The sequence below is a fragment of the Excalfactoria chinensis genome, chromosome Z (assembly GCF_039878825.1).
Source record: "Excalfactoria chinensis isolate bCotChi1 chromosome Z, bCotChi1.hap2, whole genome shotgun sequence".
In the NCBI taxonomy this organism is placed as follows: Eukaryota; Metazoa; Chordata; class Aves; order Galliformes; family Phasianidae; genus Excalfactoria; species Excalfactoria chinensis.
In genome coordinates, this window is record NC_092857.1 from 7,532,213 (window position 1) to 7,550,857 (window position 18,645).

The window sequence follows — 18,645 nt, forward strand, 5'->3', positions numbered from 1 at the left end:
CCAGCCTCAATTTAGCAGCCAAATGTCAAACATTAGATCCATTCTGTTTAATCACTTGCCGCACTAGGTTTCTGAAACCCTGTGCATGTCAAATAAAATCTTACATTTCTTACTTCATAAAATGAAATGCAATGGCAAAGGGGCTGGTTAACAAGCTGAATGGATGGGTGCTCCTTACTCCATCGTGCTTTGACAAATCCCCATTCTGCAGTAAGGTACATGCTGCTTTCTTCCCTGGAAAAGGGAAAGCTTAGCACTGCTATGGACTTTCAGGCATTGTTTTACTAGATGCACTACATGTTTACTGTGAATCTTTGTGGGAGAACAGGAAACATACAGCCCAGCACGCCTCTTCCTGCTATTCAGTTTATCAGCCTGAGTATGTGGAACAGCAGCAGCTCAGCTGGCGAGCTGTCCCACACAGCAAATCCACTCCCTTAGTCGGATTACTGACGTGAACTCTCCCTTAGTGAGATCTCCATTGTCTGGAAATTTGACAAAGAGACTTACAGCTCAATTAGTTATTTAAGAAGTTTATGATTAGCCAATCTGCTGATTAAGCTTTGTTAATTAGGTTGGCAGGAATTCTGTTTCAGAGGATTGCTGGCCCCTAATTTAATGTTTCCTCTTGGAGCTGGTTGAGGATCTATGTGTAAGTCCCATGAGTGGTATGCGTACCCACAAAAGCTGTGATGCTCATGGGGCTGCTGGCAGAGCATTAGGGTGCTGTGGCCTGTGGGGACAGCTCAGTGCAGAAGCCTTGTCTTCATAATGGGTGCAGCCAGAAGTTTCCCACTGCTCACTTCTGATGTTTAGCCAGTTGGCAAGGAGAGAGACAGGCAGCGTATCTCAGGCAGGCACAGACCTCACAAAAAGCCTGGCCTGGCATTCTGATCTTCATATTGCTCTCCAGCCCAAGCGATGAGCAGGAACTCCCTTTGTCTTCCTCCTAGCAGAGGGCTTGAAGAAAACTCATGGCTTCACATATCCTTGCGTTCTCCAAGGGGTAGGGCCAGCTGGGTGCTGCAGTCCCCCCCTCGCAGGGGAACTGGCGGAGAGGCCAGCAGGCTGCAGCCTTCCTCGTCCAGGCTTGGTCTTGCTTGGGGATTAGTCCCAAAATACAAAGTGATTAAACCTTTCCCCATCCTCAAGGCATCTCCTATCTCTTTCTCAGGAAAGGTTCCAATCTGGCAGCATAAAGTAGTAAAGGATGATGGAGGGGATGGTAGACTGCTGCTGTCACCTATTTGCTACTCTTTGGTGTCCTCTTCTTTCCAGGAGAGCTGAAGGGTTGGGAGCTGACATTTCCTTCCAGCCCATGCCTCAAATGCTGGAAGGAAACACGACTGGCCAGAAAGAACTTATGTCCCCACTGAAACTCCCAAGAAAAGAGCTTGGAGGACCAGACAGATGAAAGAAGCCCTGAGGTGGCTGCTGCAGCTCCTTTGAGTGATGGAGGAGAAGCAGGGTTGGGGAAAGACAGCTCTTATCCCAAAGCACAGAGCCCTGCAGCTGGTATGTACACTGCCACGCCAAAGCCGTTGTCTAAGGAGCAGCACTGCTGGCTGCAGAAAGAGTTCAAAGGGACTTGAAGAAAAGCCTGACTCATTCTGGAGGCAACATGTAGAGATGATGAAGAGATCCCTCACCAGGCTGCAGCTGCAGAGCCCTGGCTACCTGACTGCTCTTCTCAGTGACCTGGTGAGGTAGAAACTGTGGCAGATTGGCCCTTTTACCCCCCATCAGCTGTACTCACTGAGGGGAGAAAAATACTGGTGTGGATTTGTTTATCAAAAGCAACATGGAAATTATGGTAATTTCTGTACCCACAGCATGCATGGAGGTCTGTGTTGGGCCACAGTGCATATATATTCAGCTTCAGTTGGCAAATACATTTTTATGAGCTAAAATCTCCAACTGCATTACAAACAGACGGTTCATTGTGGTATAGCTGCATGTTTGACTGGAGCTGGGATGAAAGGAACAGAAGAGTTGTAAGAGCAGAAGGAAAGAGAGAAACAGCCCGAGGGGCTCAGCAAGCAGGGTTTTGTTGCACTAAGGGACTAGTGAGTGTGTGTATAAGACATAGTTCTTTGCCTGAGGAAATTAAGACAGAAAACAGAAAGTGCATAAGCAGTACAGGCAGCTAAAATGGTAGACGTTTCAGTCACGTACAGCTCCAACTGCTGCTTGAATTATCTCTCAATAATTAAGATTTACAACAGGTTTTAACTTCAGCACACAGATTCCTAAACACAGGAAAAGCAGGTTGAAGTTAACGATGAAGAAGTGGAACATGGAGGGTCACCTTTTTTTGTTGCTGTTGTTCCTGACAAAAACATTCAGCTCAGTCAGAGTCGGTGTTAATCCCTTTTAAACTACCTGCCTGCCCTTCAGCCAGGTGGACAGGCAGGGTGAAAGGGAGGGAAGGGGATCTGACAGGAGGGAGAGGCTGACGGGGTACTGCTGGGGCAGCAGGATGTGCAAGGAGCAGAGCAATGGAATACAGCTCAGAGCAGAAGAGGTAAGGAGCTGTCTTAAGCTACTGTGGTATTTCAGAAAGCCTTCGCAGAGATACAAGGCTGTTTTCATTTACTTGGTACTTTTCTTTAAGGAACTTATCTGCCTGCTCATAATCTGTTTCGAATCAAGAACACAGATTTTCATTGCCAACCAATTGCATGCAAGCAGAGTTGTATCAACTGTCATCTTTTTTTGTCTCATTATTTGTCTGTATGGAAGATTCAGCAGCTCCAAGAAACCCTGCATTTGAAATTACCCTGGGGACAGAAAGTCAGGGTGATGGGATTGGCTGGAGACAACTTCAGCATGCAGCAACATCAGAAACTCCCCAGCTTCACAGGCAGGGGCTGGAGCCCTGAGCTTCTTGAGGCAAGTGCAGGGAAGATGAAGCAGCTGTAGTGTGTACACACATACATCCAAACCCTGCTTAATAACTCTTTCATGCCTAGAACTCTAGCTCATACACAATGCACTGGAAACAGTTTGGCTTTTGCCAAGACCCAAACAGAAATAGCTGTAACACTCAGATTTCCTGACAGTCTCTCCACCCCGCTGATTCTGGCACGCACAATGTTCAGGAAGGATGGGGAAAAGCTGTAAGCAGAGGGAAAGGGCAGCAGAAAATACTCTATGTTTTCAGCAGGCTGGTTGCTAACAGCTGCAGTTGTGAGGTGACTGGAAGGGCAACGTCAAGCTTTAGGGAATAAAAAACCTTTAAAGTCTCTTCAGGTCACAGAACAGAGATGTGGAGGAAGCCTCATCCTTTCCAGGCATGACTCTTAAGCAAAAATTTCAGGGCACTGGGATGTGCTGATCTATCTCCATGAGAGTCTCTCCATGGGCAGTGAGTGCATTTTCTGACCACCTGTCACATAACGCAGCAAAACCAGCCGAGTGAGGACATTCACCCTGCCTCCAAGCACACAGGGACAAAAAATTAGGAGTGCCAGAAAAAAAACGCTTCAGCTCGCATTCTTTTGCATCCCCTGCATGTTTCCCAGGCATGTTAAATCAAGTTGGCTCAGACCAATGACAGGAACAAGTAATCCTCCTGCCACATCCACACAGGCCAGCAGCATATATGGGAGAGCAAGCTGCATCTTCTCTCCTGACCACGCTGACAAAGGTGTCAGAGCAGCAACCATGCCATCAACCACCATGCAACCTTAGGTGGGAAAAATACAGGGAGCCATTGCTCTCCCACATTCCTCTAAAGATGGAATTAAAAACCAAAGGCAGAAAGATTTTTTCTTCTGTAATTTGCACCAATTTGATGCATAAAGCCAGTGAGATGGAATAAAGAACAGAGAAGGACCTCTGTCACTTTTGTGCTGGTGATGGGGCTCTGTGGCAGCTTGGAGATATAGCTCAGGGCCGGTTTTCTGCAGCGAGGATGACATCAGTGTTATTGCTTGGATGTAAATAATGAAATTTCCATATTTGAGAGTAAAAATTCCAGAAACTCGGAGAGGAAAATGTTGGGGTTAAAACCTATCACACTTTGTGGATAGGTGGAAGCACTGGAATGCTTCTTTTTTACTTCACTTCAAAGGTTAAACACAACTCTTCTTACTTTGGTTGGCCTTGTGGAAAATCCTACTTAGGATTCACTACTGGCTCTGTAATTTGGTCACCTGAACACATCTCAGGATGGTCAACAGATATTCACTGGTAATTAACAGTGCAGGTGCCGTGGACCTGGAAAGGCATCTTCCTTAAAGAGTCTGTTTACTGAGTACAGCTGACACTCACCAAGTGAAGTCAATAACTGCAACTAGGATCAGCCAACTGAAATGACATATTTAACTCTCAGGCTCAGAGATGGCTTTGGTACCTAAAACTGCCTCAAAACATTGTGGGACTAAAGAAGAAAACACAAGAGAACACTGAGCAGACAGTTCCCATGTAGAGCACTCACTGCCTCTGGAAATCTCTGAGTATCTGGGCACCAGACAGGGTGACTTCAACTCTGCCCAATAGGCAGAGGAATCAGTATTTAGAAAGGCCTACAGGTTTGCAAGGACAGTGATGGCCACGTACAAGCCCTGATATCAATACTTACCCTTCTCTTCTGCCTATCATACTTCCATCTGTGGCCAGCAGGGTGAGGAAGGGGATCCTGCCCCTCTGCTCTGAGCTGTGACACCTCACCTGGAGCACTGCGCCCACAGCTGGAGTGCTCAGCACAGGAGAGACAGGGGCCTGTTGGAGTGTGTCCAGAGGAGGGACACAGAAATGGTCAGGGATGGAGCAGCTCCCTGCGAGGACAGGCTGAGAGAGCTGGGGCTGTGCAGCCTGGAGAAAAGAAGGCTGTGGGAGACCTGAGAGCAGCCTGTGTGGCTTTCTGCAGGAAAGAAGGGGACAGACTCTTCAGCAGGGTCTGCTGTAACAGAACAAAAGGAAACAGCTCCAAATTAAAAGAGAGGAGATTTAGACTAAAGTTTTTTACAGTAAAGGTTGTGAAGCCAGGGTGGTGGTAGATGCCCCATCCCTGGTGACTTTCAAGGTCAGGTTGGACGTGGCTCTCAGCACCGACTGAGCTGTAGTAGTTGGACCAGATGACCCTTAAAGGTCCCTTCCAATTCAAACTGTTCTATGATATCTTCCACAGACTGCAGCCCAGAGTACTCACACTGTCAACAAATGGTTAACCACTGCTAAGGCCCCTCTTGAGTGCTTACTACATGATGAGTACTCAGGAAGTGTAAGTGAATAATTTGTTGAAGTAAAGGACCACAAAAAGCATCCTCAAGAACCTTTATTTTTAGATTATTTTTCTTTCCCCCCCCCCCCCCCCCCCGCCAAGTTCTGTGATTCTGCTTCTGTATAATAGAGCTGGTCTTTGAGGTCTGGCAAGTTTTTTTAATTTAGGAAAGTTTTCTGCCTTAGGAAAGTTTTAGCATTATTCTGTAACCTTGTTAGATACCACAATCATCTTTTCGTAAGAATCTCTTTGTTCCAAACACTCCAAGACCATGAAAGAGAATTTCTTTCTTCTGGGCTATAAGCAATACATTGCAGTTTGCTCCAGAGCAGCATTAATTTTCTCCCAAGGGAACCTCTGCACCTCTAACAGTGTTGAACACCTGCCCACTGCCTCCACTGTTGTCCTAAATTCCTCTAAGAAGATCAAAACCGTGTTTTTCAAGTTATTAAAATAACAGACATCATTCTTCACGATGTTTTAACTTTCTCTGCTTAAAAAATGCTCCTCTGTCCAATGGAAAAAATGCATGGGATGTTCCCTTATAAAACAAAACTACAGCAGACAAAAATTTCCCTACCAAGTTGACTCCAAACTGCCTTCCCAAAAGCTGTCCGAGACAACACCAGTGCCAAGAAGAGCCCCACTGGTCTGAGAAATGGAGTTGTTGTGCTGCTTGTTTGCCAGCTGTACTGCACCTCACTAAGACACCCACCCAACCATTCTGAACTTGTTTCTGCTTTGTAATGTACCACTGTTAGACTTTGAGAACGCCCCTGTTCTGCTAGGATATTAAGTGCAGGAAATCAGCTGCTTGCTGGTATTAAAAGACCACTTGACATTGAAAAACTTGAATAAAATGCATGTCAGGAGACACATCTGTGACAGAACAAACCGTCTGTGTGCTGGAGTCAATAAGAGATCAAAGCAAAGGAGAAAATTAATGCAGTCACTTTACAATTCAGGAAGTTTTGTGGATTAAAGAGGAAGAACAGAGAGAAAGACTCACAATTTGGAAAGAAAAACATCTGTAACAGAGTGAAAATGAAGCAGTGATTGGGTATCTCCTGCTTACCAGTGCATCTAGCATTTATGGAAGAAGACTGCTCTGAGCCAGTGCATTCAAGTCTTCTAAATCAACCTCTGCAAATTCTACCAAGTTTGTGCTGAGATGCCAAGAGAATAACTATGTAGGACTTAAGGCAGGCTTTTTTGGTGGTGATTAGGAAGTATCTGACACTTGAAAAAATAACTGCAAGTCAAATTAGGAATGGGATCATAGGATATTTTAAGTTGGAAGGCACCCCAGGAGGTTTCTAACCCAGTATCCTGCCCAAAGCAGGATGACCAACTGGACTGGGGTGGAGCTTTGCTCAGTCAGGTTTTGAAAACCTCCAAGGACGGAGATGACACAGCCTCCCTGGGAAAAGCATTACAGTGCTTGGCTCTTCTTGCACTGAAAAAGGTTTTCCTTAAGCTAAACAAGGTGAGAAAAGAAACACCCTGGGAATGAAGTACCCACAAGATGCTGCAAGTAATTTACTGCCAACTTGCACATATTGGTATCACTCTTCATTACAGCTGAGGATGTTTCTTATGAGTCTTTCCACTCCTCTCACAACTCTCCAGGTTATCCTGGTCATCCCCCATCTAATGGTCATGACCAGGCAAATTCAGGCAGCTGGCACAATCTTTTCTCTCGCTATTCCTGCCTTTCCTGTTTTTCCCTCTACGTTGCCCTGAAGCACAGAAGGGTATTGCCTGGTTCTGCATCAGGTGGACATCCTGCCATTCAGACTGCCTGATGTTTGGGCAGGGAAGTCTGTCCTTGAGACCCCTCAAGACCCCTTGGAGACGCTTCCATTCACCTCATCATTTAGACAAACCAGAGCCACAGCATTTTTAATGTGGCCATGACACCACTTACTCAGGAAGTTACTGATGGGTTGCCATGAACATTTAGCTGCAGACACAAAGAATAATGTTGTCAACAAACAACATGAGATCTCTCCTCCTCGTTTTGCTGATCACCCCCATTCAAAGACAGGTAACAAAACACTCCAAAAAGCCAAACCTAGGGCTATCCTATACCACAGCTCTTCTGCACATTAACAGAACTGAGTCGGCTGTGTGAGCCAGGAGGTACTAATAGCACCCACCTGCACTGAAACATTTACACCAAGGCTTTGTTTCCACATTTTGCAATTGATTTATGCCCCGTCCCAGAGATCAGAGTCTGAGTGAAGGCACATTTCAGCCTGGCAGTTAAAGCATTCAGGCAGAAAAAGGAATTAAACTTGCAACTCCCATGTTCTGAGTGAAAGTCTGTATTAGCAGCTAAAAAAGGCATAGCTGTGTTGTGACTTAAGGCTCCCAGTATTTTATAGAGAAAATCACCTTCTATATTAGACCGGGGCTTGTGAATACTTTTGGAATGAACAAGTCTGTATTCTCCTAGCCAGCATACAGAAAATGCTAGGGTTTACTAAGGACTTTGCTTGAGATACTTGCTTTTTCTTTAAAGATTTTAAACAAAACCTGAAACTCTTAAAGAGTGGATGTTGTTCTGGACTCAAGCAACGCAGACTTGACAGCATCCCTTTAAGTATTAAATATGCCAGCCTTGTTCAGGATCTATTTTTAACACCGTGTCATTTAACATGTCAAGCGGTGCTTTTCAGATCGACCGATACAAAGCACAATTGTCTCACTTAGACTCTTCATTTCTTCTCTCGCGTTGCTAGTCCTACAACTAGGATCTAAAATAAATCAGAGCAAATTGTTCCTTTTTGACAACCGTCTCTTACTTCTGGGCTGGGTAGTGGAGGCAGACCGAGAAGGGCTGCTTTCTGGTGTGATGTTTCCTGAGAGCTCTACTGCAATGCAGGAGCTGCCAGCAACCTGCAGGTCCAGAACACCTGGTGCTATTAAACTCTCTTCTAGCTGGCTCACAGTTTACTCGTGGCTGAAAGCACTTTCAAGTTCACAAACTTCAGCCTACTGAGCTATATGGATGAACTGCATCACTCCTCACAAACTTAGCTATATGGATTAACTGCATCACTCCTCCTAAAGGTATCAATGCCTGCTGACTTGATTATACCAATTTCATAGCAGGGAGCAAAAAAAAAAAAGAATGTATGTAGGTTGTCTGGAAAAACAGGGATTGTCTAGCATTTAGATCAGAAGATAGAAAAAATCAAAGTTGCAGCAAACTTAATATGATGGCTTCATGTTTACAGTAGAATTGCCTTAAAACTCTGTAGATTTATTTTATGCTATTATAAACGCTGGTACTTTACAAGACAGGACTGAAACAGTTACACATCCAGAAGCTTAAGCACAATCCATTTAAACTCTTTCCGAAGTAAGAAGTGTGTGGGGGGAATAAGGCACAGAGTAAAGAACTGGAGGAGTATAGGACAGAGGGAAAGAAAAATTTGGTCAGAGCACAAGGGACACAACGAGGAAGGCAGGATCTGGGCAGAGGCAATGGCTGGACTGTGTGCACTTGAAAGGTGTGGATGAGTGGTTTCACTGTTTAGGAAAGCAGGAAGAAGCACGGAGAGGAGCATTTAGCAAGGTGGAGAGGAGACCACTACTAGGACTGTGCCAAGGATGGAGGTAGGAGGTTACAAAGAAGCTGGAGATGACTCTTTAAGTAAATCTATGGAGAGCTGGAGCTACTTGCCAAATTGCACCTATTATCTCTTCTCATCCCCTAATCAGATCTGGAGAAAGGAACAAAAAGGTTGTCTATGGAGCATGCTTTTTTTTTTTTCACACATGACATTAGAAAGAGGGTTTGGGGAATGTTTTTATATTTTCAAAATGAAGAAATTCTGTTTTTCCTTCCGAAAAGAGTTTCCCAAAGGAGACTACGACTGTTTTGCACAGTACCAGACTGCAGTGTCTGTTTTCCATGAATGATGCAATAAATACCTACTCTCAGCACAAGCTATTCAGCCATGATTCAAGCAGTAATTAAAGCTCTTTGAAGGATAGCTATGTTTAACAACTGGAGAAATGGGATCAGACTGTCCAATTACTGTGACTTTACAACTTCTACAATAAAATCTTATCTCCGTAAGTATGTGGCATCTCTAAAAACAGCTTTATTTTCTTTCAGAGAGACCTGCTTTACTGAGCATAGCTGTCAAGTGGAACAGGAAAAGAGCTATGCCAAAAGATTGAGGTTTGAAAGAATAGGAGGAGAGGTGCCAGAAGGCCTTCCACATGCAGCAGAGCAAAAAGGCTGCAATTGGTATGGCCTGTGGCCATTCCTGAAGAGGCCACCCCCTCACTGCTTCTAGAGGTCAAGTCAGGGAACAGGCAAAGCTCCCTCATAGTCCCAGCCAGGGCTTGCAAGACCCCGAAGCTGCATCACGCAACTGGCCTACCGCCTGCACAGTAGCTTCGTTCCTATTTCTAAAAGCTCTCCATGAAGCAGCAGTGCTGGCTTAAGAGGCTGATGCCACTGGATGCTAGATTTGAAGAAGAATGTATCCATTTTCAGGGCTGTTCCTGGATGTTCCTCTCTCCATGCTCACTTGAAGTCTTGCTTTCAAGACCACCAGGGTATCTTCACCTGACAAGGACCCCGCTATTGCCCGGACACATGATACTGATGACATCTTCTTTTCCTGCTGTAACAAACTAAGGTTTGCATGTTTGCCTGAGCTCTGAGTGATTCTTCAAAAGCTCAGAGAAATGACAAGGAGTCTCCAGGATCCTGAGAGCATCCTCTGGATGTAAGGATAGCAGTTAAAGAACAAGGATTGCACTGAACTCCTACACAGCATAATTCCCCTCCCTTTGAGAAAGTGTGTGTTGCTCTACTTGCCAGAGCCATGGTCTGCTGACAGCGCATTTTAGCCCAACATCCAATAAGCAGTCAGTAACCTTTCCTGGTTAAGAGCTGAGTGAGCAGCACAGAAAAGACAAAGGGAGAGCCCACATCACTGAACAGTCAGAATAAATTCAGTTAACTGTCAGGTGCGTGCTTAAGGCTCATCATTAATAAATCAAACACGAAAAAAAAACTGCATCATCCCATCTTGTCTGTGGATGCTGCAGTCTGTTCTGGAGCCAGCTGAAACTAACTACACAAGGCTCTTCTTGCTTTCCTTGCCTACTACACAGAAACTCATCTACCTATAGAAACATTAGAAGGAACGATGAAAACAGTCACAAATGGGAGAGCATTCCTCGCAGAGAGCCAGGGGAAGCTTGAGGACACAGGGCTTTGCCAGCCAAAAAATGAAGCATCATCATCCCAGTGTTGTTTTTGGCAAAGGTGCCAGCACTGGAGTGGGCAGCCTTGTCACCTCATCTGACGTCAGGAAAAAAGTGCAAATCACTTTTAAAGCCAGGTCTTCATTTGCTTCATAGAAAGCTGAGATGACAACAATACGTGCCGTGAAATGAGACCTCTGAACAAACCAGGGTTGTATTACTGCTGTAGTGCTGCCTGTCGTGTTTAGGTTTTGCCAGACAGGGTAGTTTTTATTCTAATCACTACTTCAATTACCGTGTTTTTCTCTCCTTCTATCAGAGGGACTCTGTAATTTGCTTAATTAGTTTACCTCACAAGCTGCTGCTAGTGAAATAAGCAGGACATGATGTGAGCTGACTCTTATATTTGTGACAGATTATGGTGGGTCAGGGCAGTGCAAAAAAGAGAATCTGCAATCTGTAGTTCTGGTCTTCTGCTGCAAGCACTAAATCCCCATTCAGACACTTAGCCAAATTTTGACTGCAAAGACAAATAACTGCATAGAAGAACTTCGGGATTAGCTTACTTTTCTGGATTATCAAATCTGTAGATGCTGTAAAAATTCAGAGGCCAAAGTGTTCACAGAAATTATTACCCATCAGAATAACTCACAGCTTCCTCTTTTTGATTTTTGATCTGAAGACATATTAGTAGTTGTGTGCACAACAAGATGTGAGTGGGTGCACGTCTATGAGCTCGTGAAGGACCCAGGTACCCAGGGATATGTCACAGGAGAAGCACACTTACGATGGCAGAGGGCTGGGAAGGCCAGAAAAGCCATGGCAGGCTGGTAAAGCAAACTGAGCAGACTGCAGTGACAGAAAGACTAGGACTGTTACGTGTAAATAACACCATGTCATGCACATATTTATTTGTCCGTGTTGTGCTCCTGGGCTTTGCTGACTGGTACCGTCCCTACCTTCAACTCATCCACCTGCACACACCCTCCTGCCCAGAGATCTCCACTGAACCCCACTGAATTTCTCTTCTCCAATTTCTCATAATGGATTTACTAATTACTGGAACTGGTGTCAGCTACAGCATCTCAAGCACCCCATCAATATTGCCCCTCGTCTCCTTTAACTAATCTACAATAACATGCCTGTCACAACCATTTTCCTGCCCTCATCTTTGCTACTCTGTCTGCAGACAGCCTTACTGCCCTTAATGTGATGCAGCTGTTCACCCTCTCGTCCCTTTTGAAAAAGCCTTGAGATATCCTGCAGGAAGGATGTTGCAATAAATCTGCATATGCAATTTCTCTTACAAATGGAAAGAGTAATATCACACAAAATAATGTTTAAATAAATTCCCCTCAGTCCCAGGAGACCTCCAAGTGGTAGGCTACGCTTCTGTCTTCATGAAGAAAATCAATAGCTCTGCTATACTGCCACTACTCTCTGGCTTCCACATTATTCATCCCTCTCCCTACAAAGTACAGACCATGTTCAAGGAAATAGGTGCTACCAAGGAAGGAAAATGGCTTTGTGCACTTAAAGTAATGGTGTCACTTCAGGTCGCCACGCAAACAGTTATGTATATGTAAATCTGCAGTTTTGTCGATACAGCCAGAACCTCGGGACCTAGATAAAGGGTTAAAGCTTTTTTTTTTTTTTAATGTTTCCCTAATTCACCTACAGAGCTCCTTCCCAGAAACAACAGCTGCTGTACCTAATTAACATTAATCGCCTTGTTACAGAAGAACAACTGGGAATAGTACAGTACTTGAGGTACTGACAAAAAGATACACTAATGGCATTGATTTGTCCAGTCTACTACGAACTTCCCTTATTATTCTGCTTTCTGCATTTAGAAGTCACAAACTGTGAAGCAGACTGGGAAGAGAGAATGCAGAAAAGGAGCCAAGGTTTCATGCAGGTACCGAGCCATTCAGACTGCAGAAACTGCCTGATATCTGATCCATATGGGACAGCATCTCCCGGAGCCACTTTTTCATCTTGATCTGTGGCAAAAGCAGCTCTCGAAGGAGGTCTCTGAGGGAGGCATCCTTTTAAACAGCATTGGGACCAATTACTCCACTGTGTGCTCTGTGGCTCTTCAAGAGAGCTGCTTTAAAACAAGCTCTGAGTTCCCACATGACTTAAAGAAGGTGGTTAAATGACTACACAAATTGAAAGATCAGTTTCAGGAGCAACACAGAGAGTTCAAGGTAGCCTGTCCTTTACAGGGACGAGAGACCATCTGCAAAGTTTCAACCAGAAATGCACCAATTTTGTTATGCTGAACCCTGAGGGTTTTGAAGTTCTCAACTCATTAACTGATATTCCCAATACTCCACCTCCCTGACAGTACAGCAATTTACTATCTGCCATGAAAGTGCAGCAGCAAGCTGAAGGCAGGAGACAGTGCCACAGCTTGTGCTGTCATCCTCTGGCCCCCAAAGGATTATTTCCTCTGTTCACCCTAATCTCTACAAAGATGGGGCCCAGCCATAACTAGATGTCAAGCACACCAGAGAACAACATGCTGTATGTCCCTGGGACAAGTTCTTTGTTGCTGCTCGCCAGAGTTGCTTGCTGTAAGTGAACATTCCAGTTACCTGTTTGTGGTGTGGGAGACACTTGTTACAAACAGGAATCAATCCAGTAGCACAGGTGAAGTAATTTGGTGCTTGGAAATGGACACACCTAACTGGTGTCTCTGTGCAGAATCAATGCCCCCAGTTACATAATGTGGAAGCCAGATAAATGAAATCCTCTTGCTGCCAATAGATAAAAACTCAGGACGGTTGTACACAGAGAAGTCCAGGCACAGAGTGATGAGCAACAGTAGGGATGGAGCACGTTTCCTCAGGACATGGTTTTACACAGCTACTGCGCATGTCCTCACACACCATGCTCCAGCTCTGGGTACCAGTGGGTCCCCTTTTCCCAATCAACAGAAAGCCTCTCAGCTTTAGCAAGATCAGCAACAATCTCATGTAAAACTCAAGGACAGTCCCTCTCAAAATCTAACATGGAGAGATGAGACTGATAGAGAAACAGCCAAAAGAGCATCAGTAGTTTAACTGGGGATCTAATCTCTCTTTGAGGGTGAGCACTATAGTTATACATCAGAGAACAGTTTTTTCTACTTCCCTCACTTCATGCTCAGCCACCTGCATGGCTTAGGCTCCACTGTGGCTGCTCAGCTGCTCTCATCTCCTTCTTGTCATGCAGAAAACCAAAAGGCCAAGCAGGGCTGACTCAAGAAGCTTTTACACTCGCCCTAGCAACACATCCAGGCTTCAGGCATGCAAAGCTTCCTTTCCTGCAGTATCTGGATGGAAGCTGATCTGCTCTGATGCGTGCAATGTCTCTTGGAGAAAAAAGCAACATCCTACAGTGCTACTGGCTGGAGAAAAGTGTTCATAGCCTATTAATTCAGCTCTTCTCTGTTAGTGCTACAACAGCTTCTTGAAGAAAAGGAAGCTTCTGTTCAGGTTGGTAGATTATAATGGAGTGAAAGCAGCTTATATGAAAGGAAGCTCTGTGCCCACCTACTTCTCCTTATGGGGCTGACTAGTATCAGACACTGTGGTTTTTGGTACTGTGATAGATACTAGTATGAGATTTAAAATGGGAGGGCAACAAAACCATAGCTGGGAGAGTGAGAAAATTATGTGCCACATCTTCAATTCTGGTCATTTTTCACAATAACTTCGGTAAAGTAAATCTAAAATGAAACCCACAAACACTTTCAAACAGGCACTATCAACTGGGTTTCCTCTTTATCATTTGGCAGACAACCTCACGTGCAAGCAGTTCACTGAGTCTTAAGGTGAGATGCAGCTTGCCCAGGTTAGACACTCATTTGTCACACAAATTTAAACACCACACTGGGCAATCTCCCAAGAGTACTGCCAAATTTCTCTACCCATTTCAAGGAAAGAAGAGAAGGTTCTTACAGCTACCAGAACCCTCCCAAAACACCACCTTTCCCCATTAACTGAGTGGGAACTTTGCACTCAAGCAGTTAAATGACTGATCCAGAACCCCTGATGGGTGTCTAGAAGAAACAGCCTGCAAATAATCTGAAGGTCAAAAGGCTGTGGATTAAGGTATTGACTGAACACACCAATTGAGCCTCATCTGAATCTGGCCTGGAGAGCACGCACTTCCACAAACTTATCCTTTTTCAAGGATTTATCCTTTTTCAAGAACCAACATCCACAGAGACCTTCTCCAGTTTTCCACCAGACAATCAAAACTCCCTAATGGCAGCTTGATTTTCAATACCTGCCATCAGCCCTTGTCATTATATTTGTGTGCAGCCTGTTACAGACATCTCCCTCCAGCCCACTAGGAGCATGGCCATGTATCACACCTTGAGCACTACAGTTTTCCTTCCCTCTGCAATGGCTGAGATCATAGAAAGTCAGCATTGAAGCTACCCTGCATACTAGTCACGGCCACTGAGTAAGTGAAGGAAACAAGTCTCAGAGGGACAAAGGCTGCTATGAGTAACTCCGTCTGTCAGCCTCTCTCTCATATGTTCAACTGCAGACAGGGATGTGGGGGATTTACTATCACACTCCCAGGATGAGCTGATAAAGATGGCACTGCCGCAGTCCCTCATCAGTGCTGTAGCCCATGCTGCAACCAATTACCACACTGCTTATTTTGTTTTTATATAAAGTGTCACACTGACGGCTAGGTAAGTCAGACAGACTGTCTGGATGGGGATTTTAGAGCAAAAAAGTGAAATTAAAAATGCAAAACAGAAAAACAGATGGTGTAAGCTTCATTAAAATAGTATGTCATCTTCTGATATCCCATGGGGATCTGTTGCTTTCCAGTGGGTATGGAGGCCCCGAGATTTACACTTGGGGATTACTCTCCCTCTCTCCTTATCACAACTCTCTTCTGTTTTCAAAAGGCTTGCGGTACGTGCTCCATCTGGATATGCCTCCTAATAAGGATGTGCTGGAGACATCTCCTAAGCACTAATGGGCACCCAGCCCCCCACAGTGCTGCTGGGAGCCTCCATGTCAAGTAATTTGCAAGCAAGAAGCAGGCCAAGTCCTGAAGTCTCAAAAGAAAGACAAAGCAGGAGTGTTAGGAAAGTAAGAAATACATAATTAATATGGATATAATACACGATGAATTACATGAACCGGATATTACTTCCCCTTGATGTGAAGTTCTTTTCAGATATGCTACCAGAAACAACCTAAATGTCTTCCTGCTCCATTTACAAACCAGGTATAACCTTTAAGAAATCAATAAAAACAAAAGCCATCTGTGAAAATTTACCCATGTCTAACTGACCCCCAAACAATTGTGTGGCAATGAAATGTATTTACTAATACAGAAGAAAAACAGCCACAGCAGCAGGAGCTTGCAGCAAAGCACGCTCTTTCTGTCACGCTTTAATCACTGTGGGCTGTGGAAGCAAAACTTGCATTCATGCTGGGCTGGTATTTAATTGAGCTCATTTGAACCATGCTTCCAGTAAGCACATATGACAGATTTATATATAAATCTTCACAGAGTATAAAATGACATTTATTAACCTTCCATCAGAGCATTTGACATTTGAACAATTGATTCTGATTTAACACTGTAAAGGGCCACTATCCATACGGAAAACTTGCAATAGGATTAAAACCCTAGTCACTACTATCCCCAACAATAGCCCTGACAGGTAAGCTACTAAATATTTACTACCTTAACTTTGCCTAGGCTTAAAGGGATTAAAAAACAATCAAAATCCCAATGAGTTTAATGTAGAAAAGACTAAAGACTGAGTTAGAAGAAAAAGAGCCAAAGCTGGGAGACGTGAGCCATTAAATTGCTTGAAAACTGCAAAGGTTGGGTATATTTTAAGAATGACAGCAGCGGGAGCTGATGTGGATTAAAGGCATATTACACTGGATGCAGACAATACCATCAGTCTCGTTTTGCCCCAGGTAACCTTGCCCTCATCAGAGTATGGCTAAGGACAGAAAGCCAATCCAAATACCATTAAGTATGTGTTCACCTAATTAAAGAGGCACACTGTATCCACAGGCAGAGAGAATCTTCTGAGCAGACTTTTCTCAGGAGCCCAGGCAGGAACATGTTCATCAGCTCTGTCAGATAATTCCTCCTAAGCTGGTAGATTTCACCCACAGTCTGGTCAGCACTGAATATTCACTGGGCAGCAGCACAGGCAGGACCTACAGGCAGCACTCCTCTGTAACACTGCAAAGCTCTCACATAATACAAGTTCTGGGGGTTTTATCTTTCTGTTATTCCCAGAAGAAACAAAGTGAAGCTGTTCTTACTTGATGGATAAGCATGCTTCAGTTTTCAGATGTAACACAGCCCTTACAACTTAACGCCAACTTTTCCAGTGCTGACACCATCTGCGTCAATTATTTATTTTTTTGTTCCTGTTATTTACTCCCCGGAAGATTCATGTAAGGCAAGCAGATCTTTCTTTCTGTCCTGATTTTACTAGGTTCAATATGCCAAATTCTTTTAGCTTTCTGTTATATGATGGGCTTTGCAGATCCCTTGTCTTACATCGCTCTTATCTCCACCCAGCCCATCCTGAATTCTTGCTGTTATACAGAACTTCATGTATCTTGCACAGATGAGACATTGCTACACCTTCATCTACCGGAAAAAATGGATTCATACTCATCTAATGCCTACCCTTGCCACTTTGCTAGTGGCTAATATCATTAATCAGTGGCCAAACAGAATACAATTTTCCTTATATGGTAAAGCAAACAATTCTAGCAGAAGAATGAATCGTTCTGCTGTACCCGATGTTTGGAAAGAAGCTGGCAAATGCTGCACACATGTGACTGCTTCATGTATTAGCCCATCTTAATAACTTGCAATGTCTTGCAATGATGCCACAATTTCTTATTCACTTCCAGTTGGTAAATTCTAAAGCAGATTGTGTTTCTCATGTTTTTCTCACTTCTATTATTGCAGTTTTCATGTTTTTTCTCTCACACAATTTCTGAGGCTTTGTTGTACTGATGTCTCTCAGCTTTCTGAGACAACTCATAGTTTATGTGCCCTTGTCATTAATGGACTTAGAAATGAAATTACTGTTGAAGAAGTCCATTAACAATCTCTTTTTCTTCTGATATCTTCTCCTTCGACAATACCTGATGAATAATAATTCCTACAGTTCTCACTTCACTGACTTTGCACAAGCACTTAGTTTATAAAGCTGAGGTCAGATACAGACCTATTTTTAATTACCTTTACATTTACTTTGCATGAATAGAACTTGTTATCTCTGAATCCAAATCTACTTCTGATCATCAGATCTTCTATTATGTCCTCACACATTAGCAAAACCAAGTCTAAACCAGCACAATTTTCTGTGACATTAGCAGACCTCTGAAGTACACTTCTATTGCCTAGAAATGAAAGAATATCTCAGACCTACCAATAATAGTATTAATTGCTCTCCAACCTGATACCTGATGTTAAATTATCCAAAACAAATATCGCAGTAGTAATTATCTCCCTAATAACAATACAGAATCCTAGCAATGAAGAAGTATCCTAGTGGCATATGGCATGCTGGCAGTATCATCTTTTACCAAACTGTGAGCTGAACTCACATTAACACATACTGCTGGTTTTTTGCCTTTTCCTAAAAAGCAGCTGCCATTTTTGGAGTACTCCTGACAGATACTGCAGGACATGCTGTCACAATGCACTTTTTCATATCCTCAATCAGTACTTCAAGATCTTCCACTTTGCTGCATTACCTTGCAGTGTTAGTACATCCAATTTTCTGTCCTCTCCTCTCTAGTCACTCAATCAGCAAGGTCATTATTCAGCTACTTTATTTTCCTTTGCTGTCTGTATGCCTACTCCATGAAACCCCTTTATGCACTACCATGACCAATCTGTCTGACTGCTCAATTGCCCATATACTTCACGGGAGCTTTGAGACTCTGCAAATGCAAACCAGGCTTTTCCTGATGTTTCTTTTAAGGCTTCTCTTACCAGTGCTGCCAACACCATCGTTTGCAGTGGTAGGTCCTTGGGTAAAACCGATTTACTTGACAAAGTCTCTTCATAAACATATAAAAATGTGCACCTATGAGGAAATTTTCTAGGCATAGATTATATATACGCATATATATATATTTAAATCTGAGCAAAAAGCATACCAATCTTCTGAC

The 18,645-nt window shown here is 43.8% G+C and overlaps 1 protein-coding gene across 7 annotated transcripts in view; it reads right to left on the minus strand.

The window, feature by feature from the left end:
- Positions 1–18,645, minus strand: part of FAM219A (family with sequence similarity 219 member A) — an 81,935-nt gene that overhangs the window by 14,686 nt on the left and 48,604 nt on the right. The gene's annotated exons all lie outside the window — the stretch shown is intronic.